Below are 17334 nucleotides of genomic sequence, written 5' to 3'. Positions count from 1 at the left end.
CATGAATTTTCCTAGCCCTTAAAGAAAAAAAAGAGTTTCAGACCCACATTTGTTCCCTCTGAGCCTTAAAACTATTATGGATCTTGGACAGACTTGAGCATAAACTAAACATTACAATCTAAGTTGGATGAATCCAGCCCAATGAATTTACATGGGTCTGTCGCTGGCCAGTCTGGGGACTGCTCCCAACCAGCCATCCAACCCGGGTTCACCCTGGAAAGAGGCAGCTCTGAGGGACTGGAAAGCCCCTTCCATTGGAAGAAGTCACTGAAGAAACTCAAGCCGATCGATGGAGCCAAATGCTGAACTCTGGCAGAAAGAATGTTGGACCCGACACCCCGTAGCAGAAAGCAGCCGCCCTGGGACCAAGAAGGTTCAGGTTGGGGCGGATACTATTCGACTGGCTAAGCTCCCTTAACAATTTTGGATGAAGTCTTGGATGGACTCTTGGGATGGGAAACTGGCAAGACTGGACCTCCGGTTGATCCAGATGGGGTAGGGGACCCAGCTGTACTTTGGGACATCAACGTGGAGCGTAGGTGATGCTGGTGTCACCCAGCCCATAGTCACAACATTCCCCAAGGTCACCCCAGTGAGCATGCTCTGACCCCAAGAAGGCGGACATGGGGAGCACAGGGCATCTACTTTTCCTGTGACCCTCAATCAATGAGGGTTAGAGTAGGCGTGACATGTCTCAGCCTCCTGGCCCCTCAGCTGGATAACTTTGTTCTGCAGCCTCTGGGAGATTGAGCCCCTGTTCTCCACAGGGGCACCTACCTGTTAACACACAGTTATTAACCTTTCTCTCTTCGTGTCTCCCTTCTCTAAGTCTTCCTTGGGAAGAACCACCTCTGAAATAAATGATGCCTGTCCTGAGCCTTGGAGGGGAGGGTCTGCTTTGGGGGGGGGCGGAGGGGAGTCAAACTAAGGCAGTGCCTCCAATGGAGAAGCAGCAGCACCCTCTGGACTCATGGAACCTGTGAGCGCATCTGCCGCCTGCTAACAGTGCTGTGCAGTGACTATCCAGTTGGCACCCAGCTGAGCAATGCATTGCATGAACTGAGTCCCAGTGTGTGGTCCATGAGCTGGTGATGCAACACAAGCAGTAGATGTGTGCCCCTGTGGCCTGGAATTTTATGAGTTTTGAGTCAAGCATCTACATTGTGGCTACACACACACACACACACACACACACACACACACACACCGTCCACTGCTCTGCTCCCTTGAGCAGCGACCGTGTTGTCTAACTTCAGCTTCCAGGTATCTGTCGGCAAAAGAGGGGAGTACACACATCTGCTTGTAATAGTCACTGGGTCGTGTTCTGATTTTCTGAACCACGCGAGGGACATCAATAGTTTTCTATCCGGGTTTCAAAGATACTACAGCCTCTAAAACTCTGCTGTGCTTATCGGCAAGAAAACAGGCAACATCCTGTATGACTGTGCCTCCCTGGGTGAATTTGGGTCCTGCTGGTATTGGAGGAAAAGCTCAGAATAGCTCTTGGTGTCTGGGAGTGAGCTAACCGGGCTGAGGAAGGATGCCGTTCACTGTTCCAGCCCCGAGGTGTGAGGGCTACACAGCCAAAGGTGAGGCGTTCCCTGGGGTCTGAAACTGAGATTCTTGGCACAATGACATTCCAAAATGCAAAGCAAGTCGATAGTAACATTAATGGGGGTTGAGGCGGGAGGTGCAGAAAGACATGGACATTGAGAGAAGAAGGGAAAATGGACCTCTGAGACTGAATTTCATGCAGAGCACAGCAGGAGACGATTCGGAGTATGACATGACCCCAGAGGTAGATCGGGGAAAGCCATGCTCTGGATGTAAGTAATTAGGGAACACGCCTCGTGCAGCACTCGGGGCTGTCAGGAGACTGATGACACAGAGAGAAATTGAGTCCCTATGCCACAAGTCTGGCTTTTAACATCACACCGAAATTCCCCTAATTGAAAATAATTACATTATATTTTAATAGCTTCTTGCTTGTGCTTGTAACGTGCAAAGCCGCTGGTACAGTGGAGTCGGTCAATGGATGATAGCTCTTGAGTGAAAAAAGACAGCGTGTGCGTGTGTGTGTGTGTGTGTGTGTGTGTGGCCAGCTAACAATATTCAGGGTCTTCGGATAAAGACACAGTATCCAAATATGTCACATGTGGCTTGAAACCCCGTCAAGTGATTTTAACTACCGAGGGCTCCATTAAAATGGCATTCTTATCTAGGGACAGTCCCATGACCCACAATCCAAAACAGAAAGTGATAAACTTTAGTGCACTTCAGCTATCTTTCAAGTCCATCTATTGTTTTCAAAAACAGCTGACCGAAAACTGATCTTATCAAGTATTTATCCTTCTTTGGATACTGTGAGATCGCCTAATCCCCAAGCTCTCCTGTGGGATTGTAAAAATTGTTTGTTCTCTCCTCGTAATCGTTTTTCCATCCCAAAGCCATTTTTGAACAATCCACGTTGTATCAAAGCAATGGTGACTCGTACCACTTTTTAAATGGAGTATTGGATCTCTGTTGCTACCTTTTCAGGTCGGGAATCCTTGGTGAATGTTTTATAATTCGCTGTCAAGACATTCTTTTTCATCTCTAACTTAACCTTTGCTTGTTGGCATTTAAATCCATTTCTTCTTGCTCAATTAAGACGAGTTGGCCAGAGCTGTCTCCCTATAATAACCCTTCATTTACATGATGACAGTTACTGAGTCACCCTTCAGAGTGAATGTCTCTAACCTGCATTGCTTTTCCTCCTACTTGTGGTCATGTTATAAAAGCAGGGTCTTTTACAGAGAAAAGAGAACACCAGGCACTTTGGTTGAAACCCCATAAGCAAAAGGAGAAATAATCCAGTGTGTGTGGCACGACCGATCCTTAGAGTGCAGGGATAGCAGACAGCGCGAGACCACACAAAGGCGTGAGCTACGCCCGATGCATTTTTATGCGCTATCGCTTCAGTAACGAGAAGAAAAATACAAATATGACAAAAACACACAATGCATCTGGACGGGCCCGCATGGAGGGAGGACAGGAAAAGGTTCGGTTAAGAATAACCATGAAAATCATGGAAGAGAGGAGAGGGTGTTGTTTTTTCATCCCGGCCACCCTCAGAGTTCTCACTGCGCATCCTGCTGTGTGTGTGTACGTTTGGTGCTTGTTGAATGTTTGCTGTTGGATGAAAGGTGGGTGCAGAAGGAACAAGTCAGGAGGCTGCTCTGAGAACATTGCCGAGGATGAAGTTGCTGAGCTGGGGAAACAGGCTTCTCGGCGTGTGTCATTTCCTGCAACCCTTTCGTAGTTTCAGCTAAACCAGTTTCTTCTACCCTATGGGAAAAGTGACACAAAAAACTCCTTTCATACCTTTGTCCTATCCACCCCATCCCCTTAGAAAAACCCAAATAAATTCAGCTTCGGGGCCAGGGAGCAGACCTAGCATGATTAGACAGATCCCTATGACGTGCCCATAACCGGGAGTTTTGTCAGATGGAGGTTTGGGCAGAATCGTTCTGTGGCCGTTGGAAATAGCAGCTGCCCACCGATGTCGTAATTAGGTTGTGGCCCAATCAGTCACGAATACGAAAATGACATCAGGACAGTTAGTGCTTGGAATAGCAGTGGGACATACAGACAGAAGGAGGAGCCCGTGTCTGGATCCTGGGTGGGCCCCCCCCCCAAGGCGGGCAGCTCTGCCGAAATCCTGGAATGAACCTTGTGTTCAGGGCTGGACAGTGATTGGGGGCATGCAGTCCACGGAGGGTGCCCCAAGACTTTGCTCCTGGGTTAAGGTGCACACAGGGACTTCCAGCTCAAACAGTTGGTGAAGATCGTTATTTTTTTCAAAGAACTAATTCCTATGGGGACCTTTGTCTACCAGAGCACAGTTAATGGTGGTAGCTTTTGTACGCAAAGGTTTCACATTTTCAGCAATTGACCGCATCACGCAAGAGTTCCAATTTGTAAGCTTTTGCTAATGAAGATACAGTCGTGCCCTATTGTCCTCAGGGGATATGTCCCAAGACCTCCAGTGGATGCCTGAAACTGTCGATAGTACCAAACCCTATGTATACCATGGTTTTTTTCCCATGCACACACCTCCACTTAAAGGTGGCACTTTTCGGCTACTCTTTGGCGTGTCCAAATGGCCAGCATGACTACTCTTGTGCTTTGGGGCCATCATTATGTAAAATAAGGGTGACTTGAACACAAGTACTGCGATAAGGTGACAGTGGGTCTGATCAATGATACCAAGACCCCTCCTAAGTGACTGATGGTTAGGGGGGGCAGTGCATCTACACCACGGAGAGGCTGGACATAGGGGTTCAACGCTCCTCACAACGATGCACAATTGAAAACTTATGAATTGTTTATTTCTGGAATTTCCATGTAATGTTTTCATGGGTGACTAAAACTGTGGCTAAGGGGACAGATGTAGCAGAGAATAAGGAAATATAATAGAAACTTTAGCAAATAGGATGCACAGATATGTACCATTACATACAAGCATACAGATGTTTTAAGAATTGCTGCAACAGAAGGGAATTCCCTCTCTGTTTTAAACTCAGCTATGGCACGTGGCTTCCAAAGAGCTGTGCCCTCATGGTGGGCCCATCTGGGATAGATTTCAGATGGGACTAGGTAACGCCTCTAGACAGCTTGACAGACGTTACTGTTTATCTATGTCATTATTGCCACCGTTACTTCGCATGTAATCAGACAGCAAGCCCAGCTGTGTGCAGCATGTCTTAAAACCTGCTTTAAATAGTTTGCATTTACTCAAAGTTAATGAACTTGACACCGAATATGCAAAATGAAAAGTTGTCGGGCGTTCGGGCCAACGAACAGAGATCTTATGTCCGAGGAAGCTAGGTTGCAAAGAGGGACGAAAGATGCTAAGTGTTGGTCAACGGGACAGTTGTTGAGGGACGTCTGTAAAAAACAGTGCCGTGGTTAAAACACCTACGCTAATGACAATTAACAGTCACACTGCATTTCTCCTGTGGGTACCGCGTTTGCACTGTGCTGTCAGGACAGTTTCTGCAGCTTGGTGAGTCAGGCCTCAGTCATTCTCATTCTGAGCCCTGCTTGTCTGTTTAGGTAGGAAGTCATTATTTTACAGCCAGGCAGCCTGTGTCTTTTTCTAATTATAACGTCTTTAAAACTCTTATAATGCTTTGAGATTTTTCTCCTTCATCCCCCATGAAGTCGACGTGAGTAGGAGCCGTTGGCTCTGGCTATGAGGCTCTGCCTTTTTCCTATGGAGTCCGCAGTTCCCCTAAATGAAACGCACCTCCTTGCCTGCTTACAAGGGGTCACATCTTAGCCCCTATTTGCGGCAGCCTGATGGTAACTCAGGTGGCGGTGGGTGGCTCGGAAGGCTTCCGTTTTCTTACGGTCTGGGTCCAAGTGAGGTGGAAGGTGTGGCAACAGTCCTCCATTATGAGCTGGGCGATGTGTCCTGGGCTTCTGTGGACGTGAAAGGCCCCAGATCTATTCAGACTCCCAATGAGCTGGAGTGGCCCTTGGGGGCTTCAGCACAGAATGGAGACTGTACAACAACCCTCTCAGAGAAGATAATTTGATGCCTTTGCCTTGCGTGTCAAGGATATATTATTTTTCTTTCAATTGACTGGTTACTGTTTTTTTTGTTTTTGTTTTTGTTTTTTTGCCCAGAAGCACAGGTAATAATCCCCCAGCATCCTCCCTTCTCTCCCCTGGGGATGGCAGGACATTTCACAGTCTAGGACCTCGCCTTCACGCTTTTCCAACTTGCTCATGGGCGGGATGTTACAAAAGGGACAGAGACACCCAGCCCAGAGTCCAGGCTACCCTTCCTTCCATCGTCAACATGCTATTCTCACCACCTGCGTAAGAGTCCACCACATCCATGTGCCATGGCTTGTTTGGGCTGGCCGTTTTCACCCCATGAACATCCGTACCCAACAGCTTTTATTATGTTTTGGACGTGCTTGGGATGGAGTCATACAAACAGTAACACCAAATCCAGGGGTAGAAGATGTTTCTACGTGTGGATACCTATTTATTTCCACATTGGTTTATGAGACACTTGTATTAATTTACAGGCCCCCGCCCCCCGCCCGGTAATGTTTGGTTGCAGGCATTAAACTTCTCTGTCACAGCTATGATTTGTTGGAAGCCTCAAAACAAACAAACAAACAAACAAACAAAAACTACAGCTGGGGGCGTTTTCCTGTTTCACTTTGTAATGCCCCTTGTTCTTTATGGTGGATGGATCCTTACAACAAAAAAGAGTTTACAGTGACAGGAAAGCATGGGCAGCTCTCTCCCAGCATAGACATCCCTTTTGATCTCTTTTATCTGCCTTGAAAGCCTTCGAGACTCTGCCTCCCATGGGCTCCTCCGGGTTCTGCTTTCCCCTGGAGATTTCTAGATTCCTTAGGGAACCGTTATTCCTTCAAGAGAAGTGCCAACAGGAAAACGATTTCTCGAGGGCTCTGGTTGCTTCTCCAGTATGTTTCACATGTGTGAAATCACTTCACGTCTTTATGCCCGGCTTAAAAAAAAAAGTGGCCTCCTTTTCATTTTTAGCACAATTTCATAATGAATTAGAAGACCGCTGTTGGGGCAGCCAGTTAGCTCAGGTGGTTAGAGCACAGGCTCATAACACCAAGGTTGCTGGTTCGATTCCCACATGGGCCAGTGAGCTGTGCCCTCCACAACTAGATTGAAGACAACGACTTTACTTGGAGCTGATGGGTCCTGGAAAAACACACTGTTCTCCAATAAAGCTTCAAAAAAGAGCAATGTTGGTCTAGGAGGTTTTCGTCAGCAGCTGTGTTTATAGCTAACAGAGAGGTTAAATCCAACCTTAGGAAATTGAATGAATTTTGGACACAGCATTTGAGCGCTGTAGTCATACGCATGACGTTTATGATGATGAAAGGAAATACCCAGCCGGGAGATCCAGGCAAACGGACAAACATACGTTCCCTTTGGAAACACGTAACCACGTTTGTTTCTGATTGAAATTATATTTGTAGTTCTCTTCGTTCCTAGGCCACTACATGTCAACACTGAGAAATAACTTGACATTAATTTTTTGGGGTCCCCATGTGAATGTACTCATATTCTCAGAGATTCCTCAGGGGCATGAACAAGCACCCCCTCTCCATATAAACGGTTGATCCGATACACGTCAGGTTCTTGTATCAGAGACCCACATGTCTCTGCAATCATTTTGTTGGGATTTGGTATTTCCTGTCTCTATTGCTTCTCCTGCAACAGTCCATGCTATGCGTTGGTTTTTTTCACAGTGGCAAAGCTTTCTGTGACTCATACCACAGAACGCAAACTAGAGAGGGAGACACCACGAGAATGACACAGTTGTCGCCAAACGATCATTTGTACTTCAATCAGCAAAACGGGCATCCCTGTGTACGACGCTGGGCAACCTTCCCTTTGCTGCTCCGGGAAGCCCTGACCCCTTGGCCCTCGTCTCAGGGGCTCTCTCATGTCCTGGAATGCACCCGTGTGCAAATGCGGCCTGTCCTCATATCCTTCACAGCTACCCTCACCCCAAACCTTGCTGGAACACGTAGATTATACTCACAAACCCCAGATGCTTCCTTACCAGGAATGCTCATGGCCTGATCCATTCTCCAAACTGGCATAAAAGTAATATTAGTGGTATCCTCCCCCTTCAAACCAAGCCACCTAGACAAGCGTGGCGGCACTCCCAGCGTGGCTAGAATGGTGGGTGCCCCTCCGTCTGAGAGCTGTGTGCATCCCTGGGCTTCCAGACACATGCATTTTATTATCCGTTGTTTGCACGCGAAGGGGAAAGGGGTGTCAACATTCTACCTGAAATGCTATTTAGATTCCCCCCTGACAGAACTCCCCAAATCCCGAGAGGCAGGTTTAATCTATCCTCCCGGCTGAGCACAGCAGTTTCTTTCTCTTTTTTTTTTTTCACAAATCATGACAGGAAGTGAGCTTCTCAGTGCGGCCGCTCTCCAAAATGCACAGGCGGTGTTTGGAGGGGCTTCACGTCCGAGCGGGCTGCCTGTCCAGGAAAGTTTTTCAACCCCGACGCAGTCCACACTGGGGGCTGAGCATGTCCTGTGGGGGTACGGAGGGGGCTGTCTTGTGTGTTACTATGTGTTGCCCAGCACCCATGCCTGTGATCCACTCGATGCTACTGGCACCTTCAACCCGTCCCACGTGTGACCCACCAGAAGGTCATCAGACTTTGTCACATGTCCCCTGGGGTGGAGCCGGGTGCAGTAAAATCACCCCCCACCCACCCAGTTGAGTTCAGCGTGTGCTTCTTCCAAAAGCCTCGCTCGTGACCCCCTGGGACGTCACAGGACAGCCTTGTGTGTCTACTTGTATTTAATCATTTTTCCCCTTAACTCTCTGGAACTATGGCCGCCACTAGCCACAGGTGACCGTGGAAACTAATTACAGTGACAACCCAGTTTCCTCGCCCCACGTGGCTCCTGGTTACCCCACTCTAGAGAACATTTCCTCATTAACAGCAAATTCTATTGTCAGCGCAAATATCTCGGTGGGAGATCTTACACCCCAGGATTGAGGGGGTAGGGGGGGGCGGGGAGGAGATTCAGTCCGTCTGTTTAGAAAGGACCCATATACACACAGCACAAACACATACAAATGTAAAAGGTAGACACAGAGTATCTGTGGTATTAAAATTACATGTGATGGGGGTGAGATTAGGGAAAATGAAGTGTAAAATGACGCCTTAGAAAAGACAATTTAAAAAGGATTACCAGAGGGTAAGGGGAGGGGGTGGTAGAAGAGGGAAAAGGGGGTCAAATATATGGTGATGGAAGGAGAACTGACTCTGGGTGGTGAGCACACACTATGAGATAGATAGATAGATAGATAAATAGATAGATAGATAGATAGATAGATAGATAGATAGAGATATAGATATATATAGATGATGTATTATAGAAATGTACACTTGAAACCTATGAAAGTTTACTAACCATTGTCACCCCCAATAAACTTTAATTTTAAAAAAAAAGGGTTCAGAAACTCTGAGCTAGAGGGTTTCTTTTTCTCTTTTGAGATGTGATTTGGAATTTGAAATGCCAGCTTGAAGGATGCAGAATAGAGACGTTAACGCAAGGCTGTGGTGAAGCCTCTATTCTTATTTGCTTTTGTACTTATGGCTTTCACAGAATTTAAGATCACTGGACTTTGAGGTTTTCACTGGGAAGTCCCTAAAGAAGCCAGGGAAATTTTGCAGAGGAAAATGTTACGCGTTATTAGAAACTCGTCTAGCTAATGGCATGGTTATGAAACAAAGGGGCCCTACTTGAAAACATGAGATATATTTTATTTTATAACATGGATACAGCATTTTGGCAGTATAGTTTGATTTTTTTTATTGCAACAGGGAGAAAACAATGTTATACCAACAGTCACGTTTTGTGTGGAAGAATTAATGAATACAGTTGATTGAAACAAAACAAAGGAAGGCCCCAGCCCTTTCCCCAGCTCAGGCGATGGGATGGGGGTGAGAAATTATGTACTCACTGGACCCTTGCAGCCCGCTGTGAGTTCGGGGAGACAGTTAGCCACACGTCCTAAGGGGAGGCAGAACACTGCTACTTACTCCCAGAGCATCAAGGTCACAGCCTGGCCCTCCCTGACCTCATCTGTCATAGACCATAACCTAATATCAGCCACGAGGATGAACCCACCGAGGATTCTGCGTCTGGCAGTTTAGAATCTGGATCTGCTACCTCATTTCTTTTAAGAAATCTCCACTTCTGATGTTTGCCAGCAGCGGTGCCTATGTGGTGCGTCCAGGATTCTATCTGATGTCAGGCACGTCCCCAGGGGGAGTTTTTTGTGTTTTTTTTTTAAAGATTTTTATTGGGGAATTGGGGGATGGGAACAGTGCTGGGGAATTGGGGGACAGGAACAGACAACTTGCTGTCCTTTTGTTCTTCAGTCTAGCTGTGGAAGAGGTTGCTTCACTGGCCCAAGTTGGCACCATCATTGCGCTCTTCCCAGGCGAGGCAGATCAGTCGCTTGCTTCTGGACGTCCGCTCACAGTGGCTGCTGGCCACTCACGCTGGCTGCTGGCTACACACGGCAGCCCATGGCAACCCGCTGCTACAGGGGCTGCAGCCTACGCCGTCGCCGGTGACTCACAGCAGCCCAGCTCCAGGTTGAGCTGTTGTTCAGCATCTTAGCTGTGGAGGGCAGTGTCACTAGCCCTCATATGTGGGATCCGAACCGGGGCCCTCTGGCATCCCAAGCCAGCTCTTAACCATCGCGCCACTCGGCCGGCCCCCCAGGGGGAGTTTTAAAGGGTTGTTACTGTGCAGCCCGGGCTCTCTGAGCTTGTGCCCGCTGCAGCCTGTCTGATCTTGGTCTTCTTGGCCCAGCGAGAGAGCCCGTTTATCTGCCTTCCACGGGGCCCTATCTGAACGCAGCCGTGTCATATATTCTGCCCAGTTTTTCTGGTTGCGTACTCATTATTCCTTTCACCGAAAGTGTCATCCCCCCCGTGGTCCCACACGTTCTCCTATAAAGATATCCTCACAATCAGGATGTATGAGCTGCAGTGCCACCTCATTTTCCGCTGCCTTCTCGAAAGGAGCCACACACATTACTCTCTAACGCTGCGCTGTCGTCACTTCCTTCTTATAAAATTGCACAGTGTATTAAAGCCATCTGTCTTAACTTCCTGCTTCACTTGTTTCTTGGGGATGTCTTCCCCTTAGGGCACCCTACTTTGTCCATAGGGGGCGCCCTCAAAATGGGGTCGTTATCTACTCAAAATAACTTCGCTGCACTCATTTGTGGAATCAGCATTCCACAATTAAATTTGTGACGTTAACCCTCTATTTTTTTTTTTCAGAATGCCATCTCTTTAGGGATTTTCCCAGCTGTAATTTTGACAAGAGGATAATTCCGTATTATTTAGTTGAATATTTGTTGACTGTGGAACATACGCTCTGCGTGGTTTTTTGTGTGTGCACAGGACCCTATAGGTGCCATGGGGAAGTGGGAAAGACATGATGAAATCCGGTCTCTGCTCCCAATACGCAAACAACCCAGAGCCGTGGAATATTAGAGGGAGACAATCCATGGAGATTAGGAGTTTTGGAGTCAAAAGGTGGAATGATTTTAAATTTTAATAATATAATATTGGGTTGGTTTTAAGTTAGGTGGAAAGAGAGAGCAGAAAAGTTTTTCAAAGAAGTTTTTCAAAGTTTTTCAGTCTTGCTGATAAATGTTAGATATTTAAAAGGCAGAAAATCAATGGTAGTCTGAAGTATGCAAAGAGTAGACAGAAGAATTTCTTCTGGAACTGTAGTAGGGGAAAGGTTGGGAAGAGGGAAATAAATTAGGAGCCACTAGTGGTGGTGTGACTGCAGATTGCAATGGTTGGTGTTGGTAGGATGGCGATTAAAGGGAGCAAGCCTGCAAAATAGAATGAAAAAGAAAAAAAATGCCCTTGGTTACATGTAAAAAGGACTAGAGGAAGGATCTTGAAATTTGTTAGTTCAAGACCTTGGAAATTCATTATATCATGAAAAGAAATAGAGAGGCGGTTTGGGGGAAAAGAGAAAGAAGTTCAATATTTGACACACTCAGAAGTCAATAAAAGTACGACATTGGCGTGCAACTGTCCTGAAGAGGGCTGGTGACAAGTTTCTGCATTACAAAGGAGTTTGGTGGAGGCTAGAATCATAGACTCGAGAGCGATTTGATAGAGTCACACAGGTCCCTTCTGTTAAATTCTTCCTCTTCCGCAGCAGAATGAGCTGACCCTCAGTGGCATGGAAGTGGTAAGACACAGACATTCGTGACATACTTACTGCCTGTAACAGTGAACTAAAATGCACTCATCTTAAACTGTTGGCTTGCTGAGGTGAACATCACCTCTTCCGACTTTCAGATCAGGCGTGACTCATTTCCATCTGCTCTCCTTGCAGAGTCACTGGGATATAGTGACAGTGACCTTCCCTGGGAGCCATCTGTACGCTACCGTTCCCAACATGTCATCGTAGATCAGTGAATGGGCACTTTTGCTTCTGGTCACCATCCTTGACGTTTCTTCTAATTCTTATTCAGTAGTCAGAGTCCCACCTCACAAAGTAGGGGTTATCCTGGGGCGGGGCGACGGGGATAGACACAGTGGGCTGTCCGTCAAGATCTGACCCCAAACGTAACTGAAAGTCTATCCGTAAATGACGTTTACAACCCGCTTGAAGTTCAAGGCCATCAAACATGTTTCTTTCCGATGTCGTTCGAAATAACAGAGCCTATAGAAAATGAAAAGACCGCTGCAGCTATTGTTCAAATCCTAAAACTTTAGATTATCCTATAAATTTTGGATTCAAGAAAAAGCGGGGAGATGGGTGACAAAAACAAGCCTCCTGTCTAGAGTTGCCTTTTGAAATACTGTGTGCCAAGGAGGCACTGTGGATGTGATTGTCATTTCTTTTGCACGGGCACGCTGCTGTGTCAGACGTATCCGTCTTCGGAAATGCATGGAGGTCTTTCCGCGGGGGCTACACCCAGCAGAAAGAAAGATGCGCCTGGAACGTGGGGGTTCAGAATTTGGGCACAGGATGGTGCCGGCTGGAATTTGTGTTGGTGAATTACACTGAGGGGGTGGGACTGCGGTCTCCTTGCCCCTCCCCCGTCTGGGTCATGCTAAGCTTTAGCACGGAGGCGGTCACAGGTTGCTCTTTCAGATGAGTGGCAGGAAAACCCTGGCCATGTAGACAGAAGTCCTGGAAATGAGGGTGAGCCTCAGAGGATGGGAACTTGGGCTCAGGCACCACTGGTGAGGAGACGAGGATCTGAGGCCCCAGACTCCTATGCTTCCGTGGGGACCTGTGGCTCACCTGTCTGGGAATCCCCCTGGGTATGACAGCACCCGCTTTGCATCGTCCTCTTTTGCAAACTGAGACCCAGCAACGACCTCAGGCTGGCTCTTTGGTCACGTAGCATTGGCACCCTGAGTCAAACCCTTCCAGGCATGTATTGGTGTCAGAACTGGCACAGACAGGAGGTCTCCATACTTGGCGAGCCCCGTCAGTTCTTATCGATCAGCACCGATGATTGAGGAAATGCTTTGAATGAAATGATTTCATAGCTCTGCCGCTGGGACGAATTCGAGTTACTCAACTGGTTGTCCAGCCAACAGAACGTGCTGCATCCTAACAGAGTTACCTTCGCCGTTCGATGAGCTATCCGAGGTTCATAAAAGCAAAGTTCATGGTTACACTCTGGAATCGGACAGGAAGAGAGCTAACAGGGGCAATCTGTGAAAATCTTGTGTGAGGACTGGCACATCATTGACAAGCAAGATAGACATTTCAGCAATGCTGCACAACTAAAGACCGTCTTCCCTGCAGGGGACATCTGGCCATGTGGGGAGGCATTTTGGATTACAACAACTGGAGCAGGGTACCACCGGCCTCTAGTGGGTAGAGGCCAGGGATGTGGCTAAAGGTCGCACAGTGCAGGGGACAGCCCCATGACAAGAATGCTCCAACGGACCAAGTGTCAATAATGCCAAGGCTGGGGGGAGAATTCAGTGGCAAGAAAACCAAGCAATAAACTACCCTCACGCTCCTTCTGGTAGACCAGTAGTTTCCATGTCCTAATCCCCGGGACCCGTGAGTATGTTACATTAGCTGCTCTGGGCCTTGGAGACATGAAGGTGACCCTGCATGATCTGGGCGGGCCAAATGGACTCACTTGGCACCGAAACCCCTTCCCCTTATTGGGACACGCCCATCATGCTTGTCGTCATGGTAGCAGACTCCGCCCATTATGACAGAACACAAAAGGCCATGTTCTTCAATGATAAGATGAGAATTGCAGCACCCACTCTTAAGACGCTTTGCTGATTCTCAACTAGGCAGTTTCTGCGAAAGGAGTGAGAAGCTGTGTGGGTGTCCGTGATACCACAGGAACCACAAAGATCTTGCTTTGAATCCTGGCTCTCCCTCGTTCTAATTAAGGGAAATCCATTCCCGAACTTCTCACTCTCCATTTGCTCCTCTGAAAAATGGGCAGAAGCCCATAGCAGAGTGGTAAGACTCAAGTGAGGCGATGTAAATACATATGCTTTGTGCCGCTCCTGGTTCGTAGTGAATATAGCACCAGAAAATACCAAAGGTGATGTATTCCAGGATTTCTCAAGCTTTGCACTATGGGTATTTGAGAAAGGGTCATGGTCTCCATCGGGGGCTGGTGGGGCGGTCCTTGTAGGATGCTTAGCAACATCCTTGCCCTCTTCACATTTAATGCCAGTAGCTCCCTCCCGCCTAATTTATGACAATTGAAATATCTCCAGACATTGTCAGATGTCCCCAGGAGGAGGGAGACTGCCCTTCACTCTTGAGAATCACTTATCTAAACAGATACCTGTTGGGTGATTATGTGTGCTCTGCAGCATTTAATTGTAGGTTGTACATTTAACACACATATGAAAACACGAGCGTTCACGTATTTGCATGCTGTCATTTGGAATGCATGGCAACCTCCTCCTGCCCACCCCTGAGCAAGGGAGGAAAAGTAAATGTGACTTTTTTTTTGTAAATTTTGTTGTTGGCAGCAGATAAATATCTGATTTATTCAAGACCAAAGAGGCCACACTTAACATCCCATTTCGTTTGGGATATTCTTCCTGTTTTTTACTTATCTACATTCATTTTGAGACAATTACCACAGCACACTTGTCAGTTGAACTTAATCAAATGTGTGCGTTCTTATTTTGTGAGAGCACAAATCCAAAATAACCAGTGAATGGGGGAAGCGTTTCTTTTCCACTAAAACCTATGACTTCTGCTCTTACAAGGACGTCTCAGGCGGTGTCTGTCTAAATGCGAAACACAGCAAAACTAAAGAAGGCTCAGCATGTTAGCTATTGTAGTTATGCTTGCGGAGTGAGGTCCTAGTGACCCCTTTGACCTTTTCCCCTTTGAAGGAAGGTGCAAATCAAGCATAGCGAGCTCATCCATTAGATGTCACAAAATTATAGAGTATTGATCAGGTTCACAGCATGAAACATTCCAGAAAATTCTTCTCCCAGTGGACTGAGCAAATGCAGAGTTTTGTGTTTTTTAAAACAGTGAGAGACATAGTGAAATCACTTTGCTGACATCCATTTATACTAATCAAGATAAGCTTTCTCCACAACCCAGAGTCCAATAGGTTAAAAGGCAGAGGTGAGAATTAGACCCACTGAACTTCCTTTAAAAATAACATATATATGATATTAGTTTCAGGTGTACAAAACAATATAATAGTTAGACATTTGCATCCCTTACAAAGTGATAAACCCCCTCCCCCAATCCACTAGCCCTCTGACATCACATATAGCTGTAACCATTCCATTGACTATTCCCTATGCTGTACTGCACCTCCTATGACCATATATGTGTGTATATATATATATATATATATATATATATATATATATATATATATACAAAATTATAGTTGACATTCAGTATTATTCAGCTCCAGGTGTGCAGCGCAGCGGTCAGGCATCTACACCGTCCATGAAGTGGCCTCCCTAATAAGACAAGTGCCCATCTGACCCCCTACAAAATCTTTACAACATTATTGATTTTATTCCCCAAACTGCCTTTCATATCCCTGTGGCAACGTTGTGAAATATTACCATGTGCCATGACACGGATAGACCTAGAGAATATTATGCTGAGTGAAATAAGTCAGACAGAGAAAGACAAATACCATATAATCTCACGTATATGTGGAATCTAAAGAACAGAATAAATGAACAAACAAAACAGAAATAGACTCAGAGATATAGGGGGGGAAAACTGAGGGTTGCTAGATGGAAGGGGGGATGGGGAGAAGGTAAAGGGATTAGAAAGTACAAATTAGTGCCCACTGAAGTTTCTGGCACAGTCAACAGAATTAAGAAACACCCATCTGCTTAGATGGTGCCCAAACATTGACTGGGAGGTTGGGGCACATCCAACGTCAAAGTTGGGTGGGCCACTTAACCTTAAAAGGACGGAGAGCTTCCAGAAACTACTAGACTCTTCAGGGTTTCTCCAGAAGTTAGTTTGATAACTGGACTAGGGTCATTGGGAAACACAAAATGGATAGCAGGGAGCTTCAGGGACACCCAATTTAGAGTATAAAAGGTGACCCAACAGGTGGGTGGATGGTGGGCCCGGGGCACTAAAGGATAGGTGATAACTGGCAGAGCAAGCGGAGAAGATCCTCAACCGATAAAGGGTCTCAACAACCAGGTCAGGATCCAGGAAACTGACTTCCTCTGAGAGGAAGAACATGTCCGAGGAGAAAGGAGATTGGACCCTGAGACGGTTACCAAAATGGAGCACGCCCAGGGTGGCATGAAGGAGACACCTATGACAACAAGGGGAGCGGGGATCAGCTGTGCTCAGGAATAAGAAGTGTGGTTGTGCGACTTGAGTCACAAGATGGGGACGTGGGGCAGCATCCGGAACTCAGGGAAACACTCAATTTGTCCTCAAGATGGCACTTGGCAACCTTCTACAATGTTCTCTGGGCAGCTGTCCTGGGGTGAAAGTCACCGCATGGACAGCATGAGCTGCCTGTGCGTTTTGGTGGCAACGCAGACTTCAAAATTATTCTGCTAAAAGCAGGAGCCTGCTAATAGTTCTGAAATTCATGAAGAGTCTGCTCCTACCTTCCGAGGAAGGAACCACCTAATCTGCACGTGTGGTTTCCAAAGCACCATAGGCTCAGGCAATGCCCTATTTTTAGTACCATCGAGACTCAAGATAAAGCATTTCTCTGCATAGGGATATAAAAATACAGCAATCCATACCAGTGCAGCAATTTTTTTTTTTGGTCAGTTAAACAGGGAAGTTGGGAACTGCAAACAGGCCAGAATCACTGATCCAAAAAATGCATTCTGAGTGAAAATAACCTTTATTACGTTCCCAGGAGAAAGCAACAATATTTACTCTACGGGGCTTTGTCAGGTATTGTCTGTAAAGGGTCTGTAGACCAACCTAGTAATAACAGTGTAGAAAATTAGAAATGAAGAGGTTAAAATGGTAATCGATAGTGGGGAGGACAGTGGAAACCCCATTAGTCTGACACAAAGGACGATAACTACATGTTGTCCGAAATACTTTCACTTGCGAGGCTAACCCTGCATTATATCCACGGAAGATGATTTCGCGACTCCACAGCTCCAAGCTTCAAACGAGCAGCTGTGGCCTTCAAAGAGGAAAGAACGAAGGCTCCAAATATCCAGCTTCTCCCAGGGGTTCCACAAAAGTGACGGCTGCTCGCAGCCGACGGGAATGGTTGGAAGAC

This window comes from Hipposideros armiger, unplaced genomic scaffold, assembly GCF_001890085.2.
Source record: "Hipposideros armiger isolate ML-2016 unplaced genomic scaffold, ASM189008v1 scaffold_598, whole genome shotgun sequence".
Lineage (NCBI taxonomy): Eukaryota > Metazoa > Chordata > Mammalia > Chiroptera > Hipposideridae > Hipposideros > Hipposideros armiger.
Note: the sequence above shows the minus strand (reverse complement) of the source record.